The sequence below is a fragment of the Micropterus dolomieu genome, linkage group LG11 (assembly GCF_021292245.1).
Source record: "Micropterus dolomieu isolate WLL.071019.BEF.003 ecotype Adirondacks linkage group LG11, ASM2129224v1, whole genome shotgun sequence".
Classification (NCBI taxonomy): domain Eukaryota; kingdom Metazoa; phylum Chordata; class Actinopteri; order Centrarchiformes; family Centrarchidae; genus Micropterus; species Micropterus dolomieu.
Genome location: NC_060160.1, coordinates 27,355,564 through 27,372,568, shown reverse-complemented (window position 1 = coordinate 27,372,568; position 17,005 = coordinate 27,355,564). Strand labels below are relative to the sequence as shown.

The following is a 17,005-nucleotide window of genomic DNA, read 5'->3' as shown; positions in this document are numbered from 1 at the left end:
CATAGTACCTTACTACCCCACCAGAGCACTGCGCTCCCAGAATGCAGGGTTACTTGTGGTTCCTAGAGTCTCCAAAAGTAGACTAGGAGCCAGAGCGTTCAGCTATCAAGCTCCTCTCCTGTGGAACCAGGTTCCAGTTTGGGTTCAGGAGGCAGACACCATCTCCACATTTAAGAGTAGGCTTAAGACTTTCCTCTTTGATAAAGCTTATAGTTAGGGCTGGCTCAGGTGAGTCCTGAACCATCCCTTAGTTATGCTGCTATAGGCCTAGACTGCCGGGGGATTTCCCATGATGCACTGAGCTCCTCTCTCCTCTACTTTCTCTCCCTCTGTATGCAACCTCATCCCATTATTGCATGTTACTAACACAACTTCTCCCCTTTCCGGTAGTCTTGTGCTTTTTCGTCCCTCTCCTCTCTCCTCCTATCACTTTCTGCAGGGGTTTCTGGCTCTGGAGCTGTGGAGTCTGGATCTGTGGTTGCGGGTCACCTGCTGCCCCCGTGTTCCTGCTCGACACCCTCTGCTACAACTTTCTATGCTGTGCTGTTATGCATGGTTTTATTGTCTTTTAATTCTGTAGTTCTGTAAAGAACTTTGGTCAGTCAGTGGCTGCTATAAAACGTGCTATATAAATAAAATGAACTTGAACTTGTTACTAGTCCTATTGTTATTATTGTTATTATAATCATTAACATTACGATTATTATCATTAACACTACTATAAATATCTGTACCATTTTTCATTTAGTCTATAGCAACATCACCTTTACTGTCTGTACCTCTGTGTGGATATTGTATAGGCTGCCTCCCTCCCCTCTCTCTCTCCCTCTCTCCTTCACCCCCAACCAGTCGAGGCAGATGGCCGCCCACCCTGAGCCATGGTTCTGCTCGAGGTTTCTGCCTCTTAAAAGGAAGTTTTTCCTTGCTTCTGTCGCCTAGTGCTGCTCTTGGTGGGAATTGTTCGGTTTCTGTAAATAACAGAGTACGGTCTAGACCTGCTCTTTTATGAGACGCGCTCAGAGAGAACTGTTGTTGTGATTTGGCGCTATATAAATAAAATTGAACTAAATTGAATAATTGAAGTTAGTTGGTAAAGATTGATGGGAGAATAGCAGTCTGAATATATTTAAGTTTTTACAGCTGTTTAAGGTTCCTGGGTTTAATGATAAAATTCTAATTATTAGAGACCAAGTTCATTATCTCCTGCTCTTGTTTGATTTATCTTAAAACAAGCTCATGAAGTCGTAACTACTGAGAGCTATGGGAATACTTGGCTCAATAGAGCTGTGACTCTCTGTCAGCCTGGCTTCAGTGCTGAAAAGAAACCTGGGGTTGTTCTTAGTAGTAGTGCTGGGCAACATTTTTTCCCCCATTACCTTTATTACTTTTTATCTAGCTTGTTAAAACAAGTTACCATCAGTCCAGAGTCCAGTTGTCTTTGATTTGATTTCACAAGGTATAGCGACAAGCGGGTGCGTTCCGCTAAAACTCACGCACATGCCTACCAGCTGCCGAAGTTGAATTGTCTTGAACTTTTTGTTTGTGATGCGCAGCACAAATCATCGGAAGAGAGACTGATCCTCACAGTTTGTGAGTTTCCAGAATCTATTACTGTTACTAAATATCAGGAGGTCAACAGGAGGGAATACGCAGGCAGAGCGTCCCCGCAAAACTAGACAAAGGCCTATCAGGTAAAGTTATGTAGCCTATAATTTTAACTTAAGTTAAATAGGCTACAGCTGTGTATCGCACACAAGCCGTTGCAATGATTACTCTCCACAGAGCGCCTGCCATTTACTTGGCCAAATGTTCATAACACAACGTCACTCAAGACCAACAACCGAGTACCAGACCAACAGAGTAAAAACAATTATTCAGGTAGCCTAACCTTGCCCAGTGCCCTGTGGCAGGTGCTGTCTGCGATCAATAACCAAGTTATAGAATTTCCCACTGGCTTTTAGGTCCTTCGCAACAACAGAGTCAGCTGAAGTTTGGCCCTACCAGCTAGCCACTCTGTACGGAATTGAACAGGAATTGAATTGAATGTCTGAAACCCCTTTTTCCTCTCCAGGCACAGCTCCAGTTTTGGCGTTGGTCTTCTATCAGATTTAATCTTAAGTTGCAGCTGTAGTGGTAGTTTAGTAAAACTATAACTAAAAACTCCAAATCTCCACCCTCCAAAACTGCACCAGCTAAAGTTGCTAACAGCTCCCGTTATTTCATCTGAATGACGTTGATATCATGCTGTGATTTGATTGGCGTGAAGCCAGACAGCGGCTGGCTTCCCTTGGCATCATCCTGACTAATCACAGTTAGGCAGTGGCGTGACAGTGGCCTCATCTGATCTTTTCCACAAAGGGATGCCAACTCTGCCTGGCCTCCTCGCGTAGTCAGACTGTCTACGGTGGTGCAATAAAGTGTTTGTCCACACATGAGAAAGGAGGAAGAGATGACAGCAACAGCTTATAAGATTTATCGAAACTAAAAACATTGTGTTTTTATTAAAATGATATATAGAGTCTGATAAAAACAGGGGAAGCCTGGTGCCACTGCCCAGTACTAATCAGCATACAGTGTGCAGCTATCTACTTCGCTGTGGCATTTAATTGTTCGCATGTCTTGCTTTTGTTTATCTACGTCTCCCACACGCTGCATCCAGCGTAGTCTGCTGAAGCCTCCCTCCGCTGCTTGTTTGGGTGGCTGATTTGCAGGCTGATCAACATTCAACCCCTCATGTGACCCGTGGTTTGACTGTATGTGTATTCACAGCCAGTGAGCAATAACGCGCTAATGTGCCCAGCCATAGTTTTAAGATGTTCTTGCCAGATTAAGAGATATTCTTCCTTATTTCAACTTTTTGCGATGTTTGCTTTAATTATACCATGGCGCTAATCTTTTAGCTTTTTATCAGTTTTATTATCTTCCTTTTTAAAGGGGTTCAGGGGTTAGTATAGTTGCTGCTTGATGGAGACAAAGGAAGGGTTGAATAAGAGTAGGTAGAATTAGAAAAAGGGTGGAGTTAGGGTGGAAGATCGTTGCAGCTAAGTAGAAGTAGATTAATAAGTAATGTTTGATATGAATAGGTTGGCATACAGTATGTAGGTAAAGAAAGAAACAGGCTGACAGGTCTTAGGTGGAGTAGGTGGAGACAGTTGGTTGAGATAAGCAGTTAGGCAGAGATAAGAGGGGATAGGTGGAGGTATGCAGAGATAAAGTGGATGCAGATGTGGAAGGGAATGAGGTGTGATAAATGGGAGAGCTAGTATATTGAGTGTAAGGCAGAGTGACAGGGATGGGAGACAGAGTGAGAGACCTTCACAAGAAGAGAGAGAAGAGGAGAGAGAGAGAGAGAAAAGTCCAGTCACAGCCGAGCCACTAATAACCCTCTCTCCATAACCCAACTCTGCCCTTCCATGTTAACATACTGTGAACTGAGCACAAGTGACAAAATCAATCCATCACGGCCGCCTGCCGACCGGCACAGAAAGGGACAGAGGAGCTAACAGAAATTGATGACATCCCCGCTCGAATTTTACACCGTTTCGGCCACGGCAGCGATTGAAACAGACAGAGATTTATAGTCCAGCCGGGGACCGCGGCTATCCTTGATTGCCTCTTTTTTCCCCCACCGTTCTTTGTAAGCCACGAAGCCCCCTTTTTTGCATATTTATACCCAAGCTCATCAAGAGTGAGCGGACGCATCAGAGTGACAATCTTATTTCACCTTTGGGGGAGGAGGTGGCAGAAGAGGGTGGGAGGTTACATCCTACACTTTGGATGAAAGCAGAGCTGCCTGTCCCGCTGTGTGTCCTTTTTAACTACGGTTGCACTTCCCATTTTGATATGATTTTTGAAATCTAACTAAATCCAAGATGAGTTTTAGCGTGATTTAATGAGTCCATGCTGCTTTTAAGTCCACACGGGGCCTGGCCAGCCTCTGTGGCTGAATTTTAAAAACAGGGGTGCATCTCTTTACATAGCTTGTGATTCCTTTGTAGCTTGTCAGTGTCCAGATCATGTAGAATTTTGTTCACAGTATGTACCTGACCACTTCCACATCAGGTTTGTGGAGGAGTGTTTGCAATATGAGAAGCCCTTTTCTTGTTAAAGCTTGGGACAAAGCTGAAGATGAGCTGAAAGCTCCAAAGACTGGACACACCACACATAAAGACTGATTCCACCAGCTTGTCAAGAAGGAGCAGAAACCTGACAACTGAGAGTTGGGTGAGATCCTGGATGGAGGCTTGTGGGACTGTAGAGCCCACAGAGAGAACTGGAGCTGAGCGAACAAAGCTAACTTCAGGTAAAGCTATTTATTTATCTCCCTCGGATCAACACCGAACCAGACTGGAATAGATAAGGTCTAATACCATCAGGCGTCTCATCCATATCATTTTTCAGAATCGTAGATACAGTCCTAATGTGTGTCCCTACCTTAGAAGAAGAAGACATTCTTTAATAATCCCACAAAGGGAAATTCAATGTATTTTCACTCTGTTGTTAGTTAGTATAATACACATGCGCATGCACAAACATATGGAGAGATCTCAGTGCAATGAGGCTGCCTCTCAGTGCGGCTCCCCAAGCGGCACTGAGGGTTCAGGAGCTTGCCCACGACCACTTTCGGTAGTGCCCAGGAGGTGAACTGTCCACACTCCATATCTCTGGTCAGAGCTGGACTCAAACTCCAGCCAAGTCCTTACAGACTGAGCTACTGCTGACCCCCTACCTTAAAGTAATGGCTGTTGGCTTTCTACCACAGATCTCGGTTCTGTAATTGTTCTGTAATGTCTTTAGTCAGACATGACAGGAGGGTTATAAAAAAAAATGGCTGCTATACTTGCACAACATTTGGCATCTTGTGTGCGACAGGGAGAACTGCTCACATGAAAGAAGAAGAGTGCTCTTACTTCACCCTCAGGCTGCACCAATGATGATTGATTAAAACTTCCTGTATTCCTCAGATGAACCCTTAATTTATTAACATTGTGAGCATAGGCTGAGCTGCCTATTTCATACAGCCAAACAGTGCCCAATTATACAGTAGTTAAGATGCTGACCTTGCCTCATTTCCTCTTATGCTGTATGCTGTATTTAGTATTTAGCCAATATTCATACTGAAAGCAGTTGGCAAACATGCACATTAAACATTTAGGGAGACTTATGTTGTTGTATGCCCAGCACTGCGAACAGGGAAAAAATCAATGACATGAGAAGATATACATCCGCATATGATATGATAATTAAGAAAGACATTTATTACAGGATTCTTAAGAAGGGGAACAAGATGTGCATTTATAATATTGCTGTTTATTGATTATGAGCCTTACAAACCACAAGCAGGGCCAAGCCAAGAGATAGTGACAGGCACCGGACCCAGTGTGTTTTGTTTTGTTGGACAGTTTTTGAATTGTCTTGAACTTGTTTGCGATGCGCAGCACAAATCATCGGAAGAGAGACTGATCCTCGCTGTTTGTGAGTTTCCAGAATCTATTCCTGTTTACTAAATATCCGGACATCAACAGGAGGGAATTCACATGGCAGAGCATCCCCGCAAAACTAGACAAAGGCCTATCTGGTACAGTTATGTAGCCTATAATTTTAATTTAAGTTAAATTGATAAATACATGATTTGTGTTAGACAGGTTGTGACTGTCGTGTGGCAGCCATTTTGACTCTGTCAACCTCTTTTCACTCTTTGTTGTTGTGTCAATGTCACATATTTTTCTATGTGTGTCTCTCGTTTCCCCCTCCTCCTATGTTTTCGTTTTAAGTGTGTGTGTGTGTGTGTGTGTGTGTGTGTGTGTGTGTGGCTTACCATCCAGGGGCATGTACCACAAAGCAAGTTCAACATCCCCAGGATATCTTTTCGTTATCTGGCTTCACTAAAATGAACAATCGTGATCAGGATAAGCGGTCACACAAAGCTGGTTAACAGCTCGGTAAGTCATCCCAGGGTTTCCCAATCCAGACATGAGGTCGTTCACATAAAAGAGGCGGTGTTAGCAGCAGATGACTAATCGCAAAAATGGACAAGTCTGCTGGCAGCAGAGCGGCATATTTTAAAAACGAAGAGCAAACTGTAATATTAGACAAATAGACAAATAGTCTGGGTACCACAGCTGCAGCTGACACATGCAGGAACACAGAAAAATGCAGGCTGTGCTTAGCCTATAGTATGAATGCATTGATTCATATTAAATTTAATTTGAATAGGCCTACCATACTATATGCTTATAATATTCAGCCTCGCATGAAAATGAAAATGTTAAATTAAGTTTAACAGCTGGGACAAGCTGTGTGAAATGGACTTGGGATCAAATAAAAAATATAAAACACATTTCTAAGCGGTAAGTAGGCTTACTGTCACTTCTTAAAAACCTACAAGAAGTAGCCTACAAGGCTTTATTAGCCTATTACTGAGTCTCTGTAGGATGATATCGCTATTCAAAAGTTTCTCCGTGTGACAACAGCAAATATAAAAGCAGCCTATAAAACAGTCTGTGGGATCAAATCCTGCTTCATGGTACAGTGTTGGAATTGTTACATGAGACCATGAAACACGCAGTTGCAGTTTCTGCAAATATAGATGTGCATGTCTGAAAGAACCTGTTCTATTAAGTCTAGACCTCCCATTTAATGCATGACCAGATGATAAAAGCCACACTGACTTGACATGGAAAAGCATGTATTTATCCGTCTGCCTCTGGCCTGCTGGAAGCCTCAGTTTCCCATATTCACTGGGTGATTAGAGTGTTCATGGTGGGTTTGACTGGCTTGTTGTTTTGGGTTTGTGCAGCTTTTATGCTCACTGTTAAATGTAGGAAGTAACTCAGGGTAGCGGATGCTTTCAGCTGTTATGAGCGAGGCCTGTGTGAGGAACAGCCTTGTGTCACGTCGTAATCGGCGATTGAGATCTCGTTCTTAAGCGTCTTTATTTGTGTGCTGGAAAAGGAAAAATGATGCCTACGGCTCTTTATTGTGTTTGCAAGCTGTTTTTCTGCTATTGCAGAGCTCTGTACATAATTTTGTCTATTTGTCTGTGAATGACTTTGTTGTCTGCAGCTGTCATCTTGACTAGGATGTCTAGGCGGGGTGGCGGTGTTGGTGGTGGGATGGGGGGGTGGGGGTGGGGCTGACTCTCCCCGCTCAGTCATGCTTTGAAGGTTTTACAAGTACTTATGGAAAGTATAAATTTCACGGGCAGCACAGAGCTGCAACCAAACGGTGCTTGACGGCGGCGTCACTGTGACGACCACAGCAGTTAGCCTGACAGCAAATTGATTAGAATAATTCAAATGTGATGAATAACTTTCATCATGTAACCACATAGTCCGGTGAGTGCGCCATTCGTTAGGGCCGCTAGGGTTTATGATAGGACTGTGCACTGGAGAGAGACAACATATCAAAGATATGCATTACACCGAACATCTTTGTCGCAAATGGAAATGGCCTTGCACTCTCTGTGTGACAATTGTCATGAAAAACTGGAGCTGTTAGGAATTAGAGTCCTGTAGGAGCTGTACTTTTCTCTTTCGAATTTGTGTCATGACATTAAGGTAAATGGGACTGAAACTGAGGCTCTTTAACGGTGGTGTGAGGATGGAAATGATAGATAGTGATTGCGGTAGATGACTTTACAGTCGAAACATCATGAGAATCAATTATGCACACAACCTTGTCCAACATATAAGCAGACAGGAAGGTCAAGGGTCAAATTATAAGAAAAATACTCAGTTTTGCAAATTAATTTAAAAAGCTACTCTGCATTAATAATGCACATTTACAATTGTATACCTTAATATGTATCGCCAAGTAAACAGTGTGTAAAGGCCCTGTAGTACTTCTCAGTATTTCTCCCTAAGCATAATTAATTAGTGATTTCACAATCAAAAACCCAGCTAATCTGCTTCATCAGGGCTGTGTGGGTGTGCTTTGATAAACTCTCATTGGTGAATGATGGTATGTGACATCACCACCCACAGAAAGTGAAATAATCAAAACTCACAGTGTGTTTCCAGTTGGGAAGTTCTACTGTATATGTGGGAAAAGTAGTATAAAGCATTTAGTGTCTCCAGAGGCAGCCGTGTGAAGTCGGACTGAATCATGTGACAACAAGACTTCTGATGAAATGATTGCTGTTGTACCTAATTTAGGCCCCATTCACACTACTACAGTTTCATTTTAAAACGAAGACATTTTGCTACGTAAAATATGGTGTGGTTCTTCGTATGTATTTCTTTATTCTTTTGCCAAATCTTCTGTAACTATGGAATAGACCATCTGTTTACACTGGCACGTGCATGCCCAGTGTACATGAACGGCCACTAGATGTGCGTTTTCAGTCATTTTAATAGGGCGGGAGAGAAACTCTGATACGCAGCTAAATCGCTGATGTGGACGGAGATCATATTTTTTTTTTAAAACTCTGTTTTTAAACTAAAATGGAGTATTGTGGATGGGGCCTTAATCAAGATTCAATTTGTGTGCTATGTGAGATTTTGAGGGAAAACCTGCAAATCAAAAAACTGAGTCAACAAAACTGACAATGGCAGGTGTTGCCTTGAGTTTGTCAGATAACTGTCCCAGCAGTGGCCACAACAGCTCAAAAATGCAGAAAGAAATGTGGTTCACGTGTACACGTGTTTGTCTTCTCCAAGAACTTTTAAAGTAATAATCAGTGACATTTTCATATGAATAAATGTCAGTGTTGCTGCTTTTCTCTCACTGATTGCGATAACACAGCAGGGAGTCAACCTATAGCCAGTTCATGAAAGCTTTTACACCTGCTGCTGTAAACAGCCGGTGTCTGCGAGGTCTTTCCTGGAAAAAATGAAAGTGCACAGGAAGCGGTGATGCGTTTAATGTTTGCTGTTTATTTGGAAAGAAAAGAGGAAGATTGTATTTAGCTAGCCGATTTAGGTTCAGGATTTGGATTTTTGGAAGTTTAGTTTAAGACAGTGGTTCCAAACCTTTAAGGCTTGTGACCCAATAAAATGAAGCACCCTCGTCAAAGCTTGTCAAAGAAAATGAGAGAGAGTGATTTTCCCCTCTAAATGATTCATTGTTAAAGTTAGAGGTTTAACAATCTCATTTCATTATACATACATATATTCTTGTGACCTCTCTGGTGTAAGGCACATTCTTTTAAGTTAAGTTTATGGAATGAATGTTGCTCATGAATTCTGATAAAAGGTAAAAAGAAATGTCTGCGTGTCCTTGATTGGCTTGTGAACGCTGCCTCTCCACATCACAGCATCTCCTTACACACACATTCGAGCAGTCACCCCTCCTTTTCCCGACGCCACTCAAACGCAGCAGCACGCCGTCACACACATCTGCATCCTGTGCAATTTGTCACCGCCGCATCTCACGCCACCATTGGCTGTTGCCAAGCAACCTATGTGTCTAACAGAGTATTTCCCATGATAAATTAGCTGGGCTGTTACTATGCCAACAGAATTTGTTACTTAATTAAACAGATTCGGATCGCAATTGGCTAGAGGGGGAGAGAAAGACGGGGGGGGGAGCATGCTCTCACAGAGAGAAAGTAGAGGAGAGAGATGCAGGCCGTGACACACACACACACACACACACACACACACACACACCAGGACCAAGGAAGTGAGATGAGACAGAGAGAATCCACAGAGGAATGACTGTTATTAGATAGGCTGAGATATTGAAATGGTCAGGCTTTGCAGGCGAGGGCAACAAAAGAAGGAAGGTGGAAAAAGAAAATACAAAAAAAAACCAGGACCCATCTGGAATTAACGGCTTGACGCCTTCAGAGGTGATTCATTTTTTTTTTTTGCACTTAAGAGAAATGCATTTTCTCTGACAACAAATGTGCTTTTTTCCCTTTTTTTCCCTCCATTTTACTTTTATTCAAATGAGCTGCTGGCAGGTCAGGATGCTAAGGTAGTGTGGAGACGTACACAAGGCCTTTCGCTTATGTGACTGAACAACAACAATGACTATGACTCATAATTTCACTATGTGTCAAAGAACAACTGCTGATGACCACATAATTTCAGAGGTAGATCCCATAATGTCTGGAAGCAGCAACCCACATTTTATTTTTTTAAAAGACCCCCCTTTCCCACCTTTCTGCTGCTGCAGCTGAAATGGTTCGGGCAATTGCATTGTGTAGCGTAGAGTACGCCGCCACCGGGCTTTGACCACTAAGCGAAGAAAAGAAAGAATGGCAGAACAATTTGAGCGTCAGAGCAGGACCAAGCGGAGGGGAGCGGCGAGCATGTAATCTCCTAATTTGGAGCATCACGGCGTCAGATCCCCGCCTGCTCGTCGCATTCTCTCAGCCCTACCTATGGTTATTTCCATAACTTTCTGACAAAACCATTTTGTCCTGCCTGATTGGGCCTATTTGCATCGGACACCTCTTCTGCATATAGATTGATGGGTTTAATCAGCGAATCAGGGAGAGCGCTCAGACATCAATCAATGTCACGCCACTCTGTCTTGCTCTCAGTAGTAGTAGTAGCCTTGTGTTTTTTCCCTTTTGGTCACTCAGTGGTTCTCTTTCTCTCTCCAGCCCTCCTGATGTTCTGGGCACATTCATCAGGGAACGCTGGAGAGCCACAGAGACTGCCAGGGAGGGAATGGGGTCCTCTCTATCTCCTTCTCTCCCCCATTTGTAATGGTGAGCGCTGATGTTTCTTTAGTCTTTTCTTTAGAAAAGAAAGTCTTAACATGGTCAGAGAAATTGGCAGATTTGCCACCACTACCTGAAGCCAAGAGCTTCTTTTTGTGCTCCATTCATCCATATTCTCCAATTCCCAAATCATTCTCAAGACTTTTGACAGGTGATCTTTTCTATCTCAGAGACATTTGCGCCTCTGCAGAGATTCCAGGAAGGATATTTTATTTTAGGAAATAATTTTATTAATATCTTTTTATTCTGAATGTGTCTTTTCCCCCTCTTTTTGTTCAAAGGAACTTGTACAAGTGGAGTGACCAGTTTTATTTAGGGGGCCATGCTGGGGCCAGTTGTCTTGTTAAAGAGACAAAGGCAATGTTCAAGCTTTCAAAATCTCTTGTTTAGTATAATGTAATATTTTAGTATGTTTCAGTAACTTGCAGTTGTTTGTTTCAGTAGCAGGATCTTTTCAGTAACTTTGTTATAGTTTTATTAAATTAAATTATTCAAAAAAACAAATTTCCTGTTAACTTTAGCTCAAGTTACAGTACATTCTTTGATGCAACACTTCTTTGTAAGGCTTAATGATCAGTAGAAGCTCTAGTGTACTAGACATTCTCTGGATCCCAGTTTGTATTTTGTATCCCACTATAACTTTTTGCTAGGAAACAACAAACGTCTCCATATTCACCACTGTTATTAGTCCTGATGTATGGTATACACAAAATAAAATACTTGATGGTAGGCCATCATTTGTGCATTATAGACGGGGATACATATGCATGTCCAGCCTGGTAGGACCCGTAGGCTACTGTTATCGCTCTTTGTGCATGCAAAGTGCTGTTTAAATTCAATGCATTATTAAATTGTCATGATAATAATTTTCCCTTTAATGAGGGGGACTCTTCCAGCAATATCCAAAGGCTATCTATGCAAAGGAAACATGGATTACAAGGACAAAATATTGTCTACCATGCTGCTTTCAGTCTAATGTGCATTTCGAGTCAAGTAGATGTGACGTTGAGGTGAGCAATGTGTTGTACTGATTACAGTGATCTTGATTTTACAGTGTCAGTGGTGTAGATATTTGTAGGAGCAGCTTACTTGAAAAAGATGACAGTCTGTCTGAATCTAGCTTACAAACAGTAACATGGGTGACTAAGTGATCAACTCTGTGGTTGTAGTTATAACATTGTCAGACTATCGCGAAATAAATGAGAAACTATGTGCTCGTTTTGTTTACACATTCTCAATTCAGTGTGATGAATGATATGAAGTTCAATAATATATAACATTAATTTATTCTTTCAGAGGAGGCCATAGGGGGGTCCAAGGTCTGTGTTACCGGGGCACTGCCCCCTGTTGCCCCCCTCCCCAAAACCGCCATAGTACAAGTGTAGCTAAGACTAGCAAAAAAAAGAAAGGTCATGAACGAGTTGGCATTAACAAGACGGAGAGAGAGCCATTGCTGCAGCTTCCAAACAAAATAATGAAATCTACAGGTTAAAAAAGATGAAATGCAGTATGACTACAATACTCAAATAAAGACGGATATTAAAATTTTGGCTGTTAAAAAATAACAGTTGTCTCCAGCACAAACAAATAAAAGCCCAAATAAAAACAGGATTAAAAAACACACAGACTCAAATGGTGAAGTCAGCATATGTATGTAATTTCATCAGAACAACAACAGAGTCGTGTCATACTCACCAGTTTGTTTGTTTCATTTGCTCATTATTTCCAGTCTCTTCTACTTTGCCCTTGATTTTCTTTGTGTTAAGATACCGTGGATAAAAGACTTTCTGCAGACATTTGCAATAAAAGCCTGCCGGGATAGGGATGGATTATAACATTTTATCCACGGGAAAAGTTTTTACGTGACGTATCTGTTCAGGAAGTTGTGTCATTGACGGTAGTTTAACCGTCTAAGTGTCTGCTTGCAAGTCCTAATTCCTCCCATTCATTTCCATAAGCCTGCAGCTGAGGTAAATAAAGGCAAGAATCCAAGATTTTACAGTACTCACTACTTAGAGACTTCATCACACTACAACCGGGTCAGGTCATCAAAAGGATCCCCATACATCCATGCAAATGTTTATGCACTCATGCGTTTGCAAGCATCAGAACCCCCCTTATCTGAACCCCATGTATATATATACAACAGACTGGCTGTGTGAGCTATAGAGATACTTGTCTTTGGAGGTGTGTGTGTGTGTGTGTGTGTGTGTGGACAGCCAGGCCCTGGGGACAACAGGCTGGCCTGGAGGAGCAGCCTGCACAACAACCATTCACATCAATAGGATAAGGCAGCTCATTAAAAATCCCTCAGATATAGATTGATGTGTCTGGGCTGACTGAGTGCCGCAGCCAGCTAAGGAGCATGCTGGGTAACTGTGACAACGTTGGGGTCAAATCTAGCCTGGGACCCCTGTTACATGTGATATCACAGTATCTGTAGCGTCTTTTTGTGTCTGTCCGCTGTCCAATGAGATGACAGTAATCCTTCATATGTCTTGTGGCTGATACAGTGGGTAATGTGAGAGTAGACTGCGGTATTGTATATGTATACGTGTATAGCTTCCACCCTGTAATGGTCTGTAGTTGAGGGTGACTCGGGACTTTTACTCCATTCCCATCCAGTTTCCGTTTTTCAGAAAAGTACATATTATTCCCATCCTGCAAACTCCCGTTGACTTTTTTTCCTGTAATGTCCCAGCCTAGTGATGATTAATGGAACTGACTCCTAATAGCCCAGACTTTTATTTGTTAAAATCACTGAAATGACCCTGCCTATATTTGGGACAGGCGTCCATCCAGGCCTTTTATGTCTTCTGAACAAAATTGAAATAGACTACTATCAAACTGTTTCAACCAGTAAGAATATTACTTGTCCAAATATTATTATATCAAATCATATCAAATCATTCAGTTGTTCTAGCTTATAAGCGCTTTTATTTGTTGGTAGCAAGGTAACAAAAGCAAGCATATACCCAACAACAGGGTACAGGAACACAGAAACATGTGGCAGAAGTTAGCAGACAGAGAGCAATGGACTTCACAGGACAGGATTCATTTTTATGAAAAGCTGTTTTGATCCTTTTGATCGGTGGACATTCACAGACTAAAGGAATATAAATAATCAAGGAAGGGACACATTCGGACTTAACGAGCACTTCAAAGATAACGGGAGTCTGCACGTCATCTGTTGTTCACCATACCGTTAAATCTGAGTGAATTAGACTTTGGGGCTCTCAGTAAAATGAACTGAAAAATTTAATTATGGAGAATCCAACTGATCTAACAATTGTAGCATGTCCATGCTGACAAAACATTTATACTTGTGTTCTCGAGAGATCATGATAGGGCATCTTAGAACTAGCTAAAGCAGGCAACCTGGCAGGGTTTAAGAGGTTTTATACATACAAAAATCCAGATCAGGTGTCTAATCGAGACCTGCATTTATTTGTCAAAATGTATACCCACGCCAGGCCAGTAAACGGGACATGTGGCAATTTGGGACTCGGCTATTAATTGAAGTTTTACGGTAGTTATTGATAAGATATTTTCTAGTTTTGTGTAATTGTAGTAAGTATTTCCAAGAAAAACATCATATTTCGAAAAAAAAATAGCTCCTCAGTTGTAATATCTGTCTGTGTTTGCAGAGCTTTTTAGTGTCTTCCAGCTTATTGTTTTGGTTTTACAATTCTGGGCCATTGTTACCGCTCTCATCAGTGTTGTTTAAATGTTAAGGGAATTTCCACACTTTATGTGAATAAGTGAATTTGACTGCTGGAGTGTGTTTGCATTGGTCTATTTTTTTTACCATAATGATCCAATGGACCAACAGTACAGATGTTAGCCATGTTAGCTAAGCCTATCAGCATAGGCACCAACAATGTGTGCACAAGCGTGCTTAGGCTGTGTTCGTGTTACAGCTCAGTTTCTGACTGATTTCAAAACCCAGAAACGCATGTTTGTCAATCATTAAGTGGAATTTCTCTGCTCAAATTGAAACTTCAAGTTGCATGAATGCAACTAGGCCTCAATACGTCACACCTACAGCAAATTAGCAGGCCACAACATATCATGCAGCTGATGACTTTGATCTTCGAGGCAAAATGAGTAGGATTTGTCAGTTGCAGTTTGTAAACACACCACTCCACAATGAGCAAGAGAGAGAGAGAGAGAGCTGCCTAAGAGACGGAGCTGGGTTAGGGAGAACACAGCAGTGATTCAGAGAAATGAAAGGTTTCTTATTTTTTCACAGTGGTTACATTCTAAAGCATGAATAAGCATGGTCACACCTCCACACACCTCTGCAAAACCCTGCACGAAGGAGCCACATTGCCAGATTTTGTGTGAACGCAGCAGGAGCCACACTTGATCCTGTCTGTCCCAACACAAGTCCCAAGTGTGGCATTAAAAAATATATCTTGTTAAAATATAACCTTTTTTAGAATCTGTTATACTACTGTAGTAGTAGCAGGTTATAACCTCTAATCCAGTGAATGGAGAGCCAAGTGTCTGCATGTATGTCTCATTTCAAATTGTCTGATTTGAACTTTGCCGTGGTACCCCCTACTGTATCTCCCCACACACATATGATACAACCACGGGTGAACACTGTGATCGATGGGGAAATTGTGGGTTTGTTTTTATTTTATGTTTACATGTGCAGAAGAAGAGGCCAGTCTTAAAGTAAGTGGAATGATAAATGCTGATGAGCTCTGGTTTTAAGTGCACAGTCTTAAAAATACATTCGTAGCTCGAGGACACATTTGCCAGGGCCTACTCTTAGGTAACACCACAGGGATAGTTTCTGTTGGACGATGTGAGGCTTCACCCGCTGCATGAGGACCCCTGGACTAAAGGCATTGTGGATATAGCTGGAGGGAACGGGTGCCCCCTTTGACTGTCATTCTTCACCTTCGAGCCCTGACTACCACCTTCTAAATCTGTCTTCTAATTCTTGATATGAAATGATCAAGAGATTGTGGACTTATTACAAATTCTTCTTCTTGTAATCTTTCCACTGGCTTCCAGGCATGATGTACCTTGAATCCGGGCTGTCCAGTGATCCTCCTTAAGCTGCAGGTCTCTCTAAGTAGACATGTTCAGTGTGTTTTAGAGCGGGGCTTAAAGATAAAGTCCATGACCTCTGCAGGGTTCAGCAGCACGCTCGGCTGCTTTGCTGCTTCATGTATACGATATGTGAAGCCCATTTAAATATTTACAGGATGGTCAGCTTCTGCTCTAATTGGCAAACCAGTATGTTTCTGTACACACAGACACACACACACACACACACACTGAGTGTATTGAGGGGTTGGTTTCACAGTGCTATTGTCTGGAGACTTCCTCAGCCATGAATGTTTGATTGATATATAATTTCAAAGGAAAAGTGTTTCCCTCTGTAATTCAGCAGCAGGCCTGAGGTTGTGAGGAGGGGTGACCTGGAGGAGGGAACAGCATCCATTTGCAAATCTCTATCATTTATGGACTTCCATGCTCAAATGCCAGGTTTTGTTTCTCAAAACGCTCCGTGTGTGTATGGAGTGTTTCAGCTCAGATGGGCTCCACATGACATGATGCTAGCTGAATGTGTGGACTGTAAAAAGCTGCCACACAGCGACTTTTCTTAAATCACTTACTGCTGCTTGTGCTAAGCTGATGTCTTGTAAGATGCATCCCCGTTATGACACATTCAGAGAACATGGACACTACTTCTCACTGCCTGGCCTGGCGCTGTGCTGAGAGCAGACCATTTAAAAGGTCATTATTATTTCAGGTAGAGAACCACAGACATGATGTATTTAGGAGGTTAAGAGTGTGTGTGCAGCTGTATATGTAATGGAATTTGTGTTTGTGCATATGTGCATGGTTGTCCGTGTGTGAGTGTGTACTGTATGTGTGTGTGTGTTTGTGTGTGTGGTTAGTGAGGCTGCAGGCTTGATGAGTATCAGTGCTGCTGTTGGCTAACGTCCTCTTTGTGGTATTAGCAGGTGAGAAAATGGTTTCGACTTGGTCTGTGTAGATGTGAGTGTGTGTCTGTGAGAGAGCTTGGAGGGGTAAGGTGCTGATTAGGGTTTACATTGCTAAGTGGGTGGTTACCAAGTGGGCCTCAAGGTGCGAAAGCAAATCTGATGATTGCGGCAAAAGCGAGCCGGTGACAATGTTTCCGAAACGTCAGTTAAGATAAAAACCGGGGTGAAAGAGTGAGGAGTCAGTTAAAGAAGACAGCAAAAAGAAAAAAAAGGTGTCAAGCTCTGAAGTGGCTCACACCACAGATGTTACTGTGGAAGAGTATGTAGAGCATCATTAGTCAGTGACCTGTTTAAGGTCATG

The 17,005-nt window shown here is 42.2% G+C and overlaps 1 protein-coding gene and 1 long non-coding RNA gene across 3 annotated transcripts in view; one reads left to right on the top strand and one right to left on the bottom strand.

The window, feature by feature from the left end:
- The window catches only part of ccdc85ca (coiled-coil domain containing 85C, a), a 480,744-nt gene that overhangs the window by 195,440 nt on the left and 268,299 nt on the right, over nt 1-17,005 (bottom strand). The window lies entirely within an intron of this gene.
- The window catches only part of LOC123979126, a 31,921-nt gene continuing 24,478 nt past the window's right edge, over nt 9,563-17,005 (top strand). Inside the window, exons 1-2 of the long non-coding RNA XR_006827155.1 lie at nt 9,563-9,793; nt 10,556-10,663. This is a non-coding gene — a long non-coding RNA (uncharacterized LOC123979126). The remainder of the gene's footprint in view (nt 9,794-10,555; nt 10,664-17,005) is intronic.